We start from the raw sequence: 8,015 nt of genomic DNA, 5'->3' as shown, positions 1-8,015 counted from the left end.
GAGGAAAAAGCCATGCTACGCTCGAGTCTGTGCCTTCATGAAGAAGTCAGCCAACTGTAACTCAGAGGGCACATAGTGAAGAGCGAGAGTCTGATCCTGCACAGCAGCACGCACAAAGTGGGCATCCACACCGATGTGCTTGGTGAGTTCATGCTTCACCGGGTCACGCGCAATGCTGATAGCACCGGTACTGTCTGACAGTAGGGGAGTCGAGGTAGTAGCAGACACACCAAAGTCCTCATGTAACCACCTTAATTAACCAGATCACCTCAGCCGTCAACATAGCCATGGCTCGCAACTCAGCATCTGTACTCGAGCGAGAAACTGCAGTCTGTTTCTTTGTCTTCCAGACAATAAAAGAGCCACCAAGAAAGACACAGTAAGCAGACAGCGAGCGTCGATCAGAGGGATCACTAGCCCAGGTAGCATCAGAGTAGGCCTAGAGCTCAAGAGAGCTGGAGCGGGGAAAGAAAAGGCGCTGAGAGATCATGCCGCGAAGATAGCGTAGAACACGAAGGAGATGACTATAGTGGACAGAGGTGGGGGCTGAAACAAACTGACTCAGGATGTGGACAGGATAGGAAATGTCAGGACGCGTAACAGCAAGATAGACAAGACTGCCAACGAGGTGACGATAGCGAGTGGGATTAGGAAGAGGGTCACCATCAGAGGCACGAAGCTGAACGTTGAGCTCCATAGGAGTCACAACCGTGCGCTCGTCACCGAGAGCAGCACGAGCAAGAAGATCTTGAATATATTTCTCTTGGGAGATGTAGAAGCCATCAGAGGTCGAGGAGATCTCAATCCCGAAAAAATAGCGAAGTGGACCAAGATCAGTCATGAGGAACTGGTCGCGAAGGCAAGCCTTAACAAAGGCAATGTAGTCAGAGTCGTCACCAGTGATGATCATGTCATCAACATAGAGAAGGAGAAGAGTCTAACCACGAGGAGACATGTGAACAAACAACGCGGGATCATGATCACTGGGTAAGAAACCAGCGGCAGTCACCACAGAGGCGAAGTCTATAGACCATACCATCAGGAGCATAATACCCCGGTGGTGGCTGCATGTAGACCTCCTCACGCAACTCGCCATTGAGAAAGGCGTTCTGAACATCAAGTTGAGAGATGGACCAATGACGAACAGAAGTCACAGCAAGAAGGGTGCAGACAATGGTCATGTGAGCCACAGGAGCAAATGTCTCATCATAATCACGTCCCTGCTCCTGCTGAAAACCATGGGCCACAAGACGCGCTTTGTAGCGCTCAATAGAACCATCAGAGCGAGTCTTAATCTTGTAGACCCACTTGCAGGTGATGGGACGAACACCGGAAGGGAGAGAAACCAGATCCCAGGTGCCAGAGCGCTCAAGGGCAGCAAGCTCTTCAACCATCGCAAGCTACCATTCAGGCTGAGTCATGGCAGTCCGATAGGAAGTGGGCTCAGCAATAACAGAGAGACCGTACCGATCAGGAGAGTAGCGATCAGGCGGGGGGCGAGACCGAGTACGGAGGTTATGAACCAGGGGAGGCGTGAAGGGAGGTGCACCAGAGGTGGAAGGCGCATCAGGAGAAGCATCCTCAGAACGAGGGCAACGAGTATAGTGGAGAGGAAACGGTAAGAGAGGGCGACGGACTGGTGATGGTGGTGGAGAGGTGGAGGAGGAGGATGGGGAAGATGGTGTCAGTGGTGAAGGAGAAGTAATAAGAGGGGCAGGAGGAGATGAAACATGAGGCACATAGGAGGGTGTATTGGGGAGAATAAGGAAAGAAATATCGTCCACAGAGAAGTTCGAGGAAGAAGGACGTGGATAGAAAGAGCAAGACTCATTAAAGGTCACATTACGCGAGATGCGCAAGCGACGACCAACAGGGTCCCAACAGCGATAACCCTTGTGCTCATCACTGTAGCCAAGAAAAACACACTCAACCGACTGAGCAGTCAGTTTAGTGCGCTCGCGCGGGGTAAGAAGGACGTAACACACACATCCAAACATACGAAGAGCTGAGTAGTCAGTAGAGCGACCAGAGAGACACTCCATAGGAATACCACCCTGTAGAGCAGTCGATGGCTGAATGTTGATGAGATAGGTGGATGCAGAAATAGCCTCAGCCCAAAATGGGGTGGAAGAGAGGCGACAATCATCAGCGCACGAGCCGTCTCAAGCAGATGACGATGCTTACGTTCGGCAACGCCATTCTGAGCATGAGCACCAGGACAGGAGAACTGGGCGAGGGTACCCTGTTCTGCGAGAAAGCCACGCTACAGCTGGGAGATATACTCTCCAGTGGAGTCAACACGAAAAGTACGAATAGGCGTGGAAAACTGAGTGTGAACCATGGCAGCAAATCATTTGTATATAGAGAGCACCTCTCTACGAGATTTCGTGAAGTAGAGCCAAGTGTAGCAAGAGAAATCATCAATAAACAAAACATAGTAGCGATGACCACCTTTCAAATCAAAAGAGGATGGACCCCAAACATCAGAATGAACTAAGTCAAAAGGATGCTGAGAGACCGGCTGACTGATAGGATAATGTAACTGGGTCTGTTTGCCAAGTCTACAACCATTACAAGGTAAAGAAACATCTCCAGATACAGACCCTAATAGGCCCTGACGCACTAAGGAAGACAAGCGAGAGCCACATATGTGACCAAGGTGATGATGCCACTGCTGGAAGGACGCAGATGAAGAGGCAGCAAGAGCATGAGAGCTGACTAAAGTGGTGGCAGCGGAAGGAAAACAAAGCCAGTCAACTTCCCAAAGCCCCTCGGACTCACGGTTTCGGGGGCCAGCACCAACCAAAACCTTGGTGCGACTGTCCTGAATGGAGCAAGAATCGTTATCAAGAATGACCCGACAATCAGAATCAGTAAGTTGGGCAGCGGAAAAAAGATTCATGGTAAGGCGAGGAACATGTGAAACACTAGGAACAGAAAAAGATGGAGTCGAAAAAATACCACGACTAGCAACAGGAAAAGATGTGCCATCAGCAGTAAGAACATTAATAGGAGAATCAAGAGGGCGAAGAGAAGACAATGCTGAAGAATCAGAGGACATATGAAAGGAAGCTCCAGAGTCCAGAACCCACGAAGATGTGCCTGACAGTGTAGATGCCGACGGTGATGAAGTGGTGGAAGCAGTCACAGCAGCAGCAGAACCTGTCGGTGAAGAACCAGAGGAAGTTAGAAGGCGTTTAAGCCAAGAAATGTCCTGGTCAGTGAGTGACGGAGTCGAGGAAGATCCGGGAGTCCTACTGGGAGAGGAGCGCCTCTGGTCTCGCTTCTTCTCATGGCAATCCGACTCTGGGTGACCTGGCCGAGAGCAGTAGCCACAGAAGGTGTCACGACGCGACTGACCCTTCTCAGCATAAGGAGGGTGACCCACCCCCCTGAAGGTGTAGGTAGGAGTGGTGGAGCAGTGAGCCGAGCAGAGGACACAGGAGCCAGAGCAGCCAACACAGACGGAACCGCCAGCAGCCGCACAGAGCGAAGGCGGGTCTCCTCAGCACGAAGCTTGGCAAGCACCTCCGAGAGAGGAACACAACCATGAGCAAGCAGGTGAGCACGGCGAGGCTCAAACTCAGAGCGGAGACGAGATAAGAACTCATGAACCCTCTGAAACTCCAAGTCAGACCGCGTAGTCTGAAAGCAACAGTAAGTTCCACAAACAACTGTCCGTAGTGAGTCAAGTTGACGCCAGATGGCAGAGCACTGTGAATAGAACTCATCAACAGATGAGTCACCTGCTGAAGAGCATGCTCCTGACGCATCACAAAGACGTATAGAGCATCGCCAGAGGGCTGATAGCGCTGACAAAGATAGGACCACATTGCTGCAACAGTGCCGAGGCACATGAACTCCAAAGCAAACTGAGGGAGGACACTCGCAGTGAGAACAACAGCAGCTCGAGCATCATCATTGCACCACTGAGTGTATGCAGACAGATCATCCCGGTAGACAAAAAGAGCATCAGAATAGGTTGATACCTGCTGATCATAAGCATCAACCGCAGCATCATCGAGAGCCTTGGCAGTATCCCAGTCAGCCTGAGAAGCATCAGCAGTAAGGACCAGCGACACTGGTGGGATTGAGGCCACCGGCGCAACCGGGCATGGCGGACAAGGGACCTCGCTAGAGAGAACACCCCACATAAGGAGTCCACGCATATGGATGCGCATGAAGCCCACAAACTCAACATAGTTAGTGCCACCGAAGATCACCGAGCAGCGAGGAACAACCACATAGCCCGAAGATGACATAATGAGATATGCCTCCTTCTGTCTCTTTTTTTGGAAGTCAACGGGAACAGTAAATCCCACGCGGGATCAAGCACCCACGCGCTGGATCGGGCGCCCGCTCGCGAGAAGGCCCAAGCGAGATCAAGGGGATCGAGCCCCCAGGCGCGGGATCGAGCGCCCGCTTGCGGGAAGCCGGCACGCACACTCCCGTAGGCGAGCAGAGGCCAGGGGCCAGCGGCAGCAGCAGGAAGCGGATCCAGCGGGAAGGGGAGGAGCAGCCTGGCCGGTCGGCGGCGGAGGTGCAAGGGAGCGGCCAGCCACCGGACGAGCTCGAGATAGGCAGCCGGGCAACGGGTTCCGGCGGGGCAGCTAGGCAGCTGGGGAGAGCGGGACGAAGCCGTGACGAGGGATGGCCGGCCGGCCGGGCAAGAGGTGGCAGCGACCGGGCCGGGTCAGCCGGATCCGCGACGGGAAGGGCCGGAATCGGGAGAGAGGGGAACCTAACATCTGATACCATGTTCGATAAATGAGCAACTAACTTTACTGAGGGCCAAAGGCCAGTACATATACATATGTGATAAAGTGTAAAAAAACCCTTATACAATGGAGATGTACACAAGGAAACTATACACATCTAACACTTATCACGAGGAGGCTGATCCGACCGTTGTTCAGCTACGATTATGACCAGGGCACCAGGCAATGGGTTGCACCGTTCATCAAGTTGTTGTCGAGCAAAGGCAACTTTGTTACATTCGGTGCTGATCTCAGTTCCGGGCTGTTTCCAGGTAGAGAGCTGCTATGCACACGACGCATAGCAGACGATTTGTGCACGATACAGCACATCAGTGCGTCCGTGCATATTATCTAAGTGCAACAGATGGCTAGATTGACATCGTGCAGCTGTCGTGCATGTAGTGCATCGTCTGCATAGCAGTTTCGTTCCAGGTAGCATGCATATTGTCAGACGACTGTTGCTGGACCGCTACAACGACCAAGACCAAGATGTCACCTTGGCCTCGGTCGCAGTGCACCTGTGGAAAGTGTGATCCATCACCGTCTTGGGGGATATTGAAGGGGTTGCTAGTCGTTCGGCCCTCACAGTTTCTGGTAAAATAGAAGGGACGTCTCTTCTTCCTTCCTTCAAACTTTTACGAGTTGTTGATCTGCAAGATACTGAAAATCTGAGAAGCCGCCATCTAAAAGGCATTCAAGAGTTGGTTCTGCTGAGGTACCTAGGAGTTGCAAGGACTGCGATCGATAAGTTGCTCGGGGAAATTGGAGAACTAGGGCAGTTGGAGACCCTGGATTTGAGGCGGACGACAAAACTGAGCACTTTGCCTGCGTCCATAGCTAAACAGAAAATGTTGCCGCATCTCCTAATCGACGGTCATGTCAAAGTGCCGGAAAAAATCCTGAAAATGCAGGGATTTGGGGAAGTATCAACCATCGGTGTCGACAGTAAGAGTAAACTCCATTCAGTGATAGCTCCTGGACAGATCAGAGCAGCTGAGGGTCCTCGGTGTAAGGTTGCATGGATCACAGCTATCTCATCATCAAAGTGTCAAGTTATTCCTTGAGAAGGTTGCAAGGTGCACCAGGCTCACTTCCCTCTCTCCTGACTGTCAACTTCGCTTTGATTTGCTCGGTTTGGAGCTCAAGTTCCCTCCACCAGCGCAGCTCCGAAGATTTGAGTTGATGCTCTCCGCTCCGATCCCCCGAGCAGACGCGCACAAGATGAAGTCCATTCTCAATCTTACCCACATGGATATTGAAATGTTGCAGTTGGACGATGAAGGTGTCGGTGCCCTGGGAAGCTTGCCTCACCTAGTCCTTCTCAAGTTGGTTTCTTCAGGTAACATCAACCCCACGGCCCAAAATGAGCACAACGGGCTGGTGCATCGTCGGCGCGGATGGTGGCTTTAGCTCTCTGAAGGTGTTCTCGCTCATATGCCAACACGGTGGGACGCAGCTAGAGTTCACACCACGATCCATGCCGAAGCTCGGAAGGCTTTCTCTCGAATTCAGCGCACGGGAAGCACTGTCTCTGTTTGGAAATTTCAGCTTCGGCATCCAGCACGTCTCCTCTCTCACGCGATTCCAAGCCACGATTGACTGCAAGTCTGCTGCGGCTTCCGAGTTGAAGAATGCGGAGGATGCTATCAGAGAGCAAGTGCGAGGTGACTTTTGCACGATGGAATTCAGCACAAAGGATCGTCACTTGATGCTGCCTGACAAAGCCAACAGGGAAGCCACCTCTAAAACAACTGAGGTCCACAAGTTTATATCCCACGGCACAAAATGGCTACGTAGTAAGTTACCATGTATATTTAAGTTATCTCAGCGGTTTGTTTAATTTACTGGTCTTTAAGATTTACCGTCATATTCTTTATCTATAGAGTGTTGTGGGATGCGCATTTGCGCAGGCACCATCAATTTATCCATACGAATATAAACGAAGCCTTTAATGAGGACTATAATGTTCCTAAATTTTATGGATACTGTTCATTCTGTAACTGAATTTAAGAACTCGTATGATGTTCAATATTATTACTCACATTGGTTCATTGGACGATGTTGTTTAGGTCATGGGTAAATCATGAAAGAACTTAGTTTTGACCTTGTATGAAGAAATTCCCGCCTCACCCCCGCGTCGCCCCCTCCCTGAGGAATCATAGGAATTAGGTGTTCCACCTATACACCACCACCACTCCCCTCTTACCTTGCTCCCCTCATCGTGATCATCGCCTCATGGAAGTGTTCTTGGAGTCACCATACACTTTCTTCCTTCTATTCTTGCCTCGATACTCTCTAGATATTTTTATGAATATTCGTTCCCAAATTCGAATAATGTTTGGAGAATTTTAAAATATATTCAATTTTTTTCTGAAATTCAAAAAATCTTCAGGAATTATCAAAAATGTTCCAGCTTTCAAAATTTCTTCACAAATTCAAAAAATTTCATGTTTTCAGTTTTTGTTCAAAAATTCAAAAAATGTTCGGGCAATTTCAAAATTGTTCATGCTTTGTAAAAATTGTTCATGCTTTGTAAAAATTGTTCATAATTTCTAATTCATTTCAATTTTTTTGTTCCTGCTTTCAGAAAATGTTTGTTTTTTTAGAATTTGGTCTTAATTTCAAAAGATGGTATTGTTTACAATTTCTTTTCTTTTTTAGAAAAATGCTTGAGAATCCCCAAAAATGTTCCTATTTTCGTGAAACGTTCGAGGGTCGCTAGTGACCTGGTTTAGTTGTATGAGGTCGTCTGTTCGATCCTCACGTGTACGTTCGTTTTTGGGAAAAAAATTCACAAATGTTTAACTTTTTAGCGCTGTAGTTTAGTTCTTTTAGCGCTGCGCTGGAGGTTTACCACAAGCGCTAATCTGAAGCAGTGGCTAGCTCAGCTTGCTCTTTGTTACGAGCTCAAGTGATCGAATCCCAGCGCGAGCATTAATTGTTTTTCGTGTTTTCCACCGTGCGAACGCTAAATGGGTCAACCCAGGTGAGCTAAACCCTGTGCGAAACGTGGACTCTTTGACGCAAAGAGCGTCACATAGGAACTCCCCAAAATGGCTACGTCCTAAGTTACCATGTATTTGTTACGAGGTCAAGTGATCGAATCCCAGCGCAAGCGTTAATTGTTTTTCGTGTTTTCCACCGTGCGAACGCTAAATGGGTCGGCCCAGGTGAGCTAAACCCTGTGCGAAACGTGGACTCTTTGACGCAAAGAGCGTCACATAGGAACTCCCCAAAATGGCTACGTCGTAAGTTATC

The sequence above is a fragment of the Triticum aestivum genome, chromosome 7B, assembly GCF_018294505.1.
Source record: "Triticum aestivum cultivar Chinese Spring chromosome 7B, IWGSC CS RefSeq v2.1, whole genome shotgun sequence".
NCBI lineage: Eukaryota > Viridiplantae > Streptophyta > Magnoliopsida > Poales > Poaceae > Triticum > Triticum aestivum.
Note: the sequence above shows the minus strand (reverse complement) of the source record.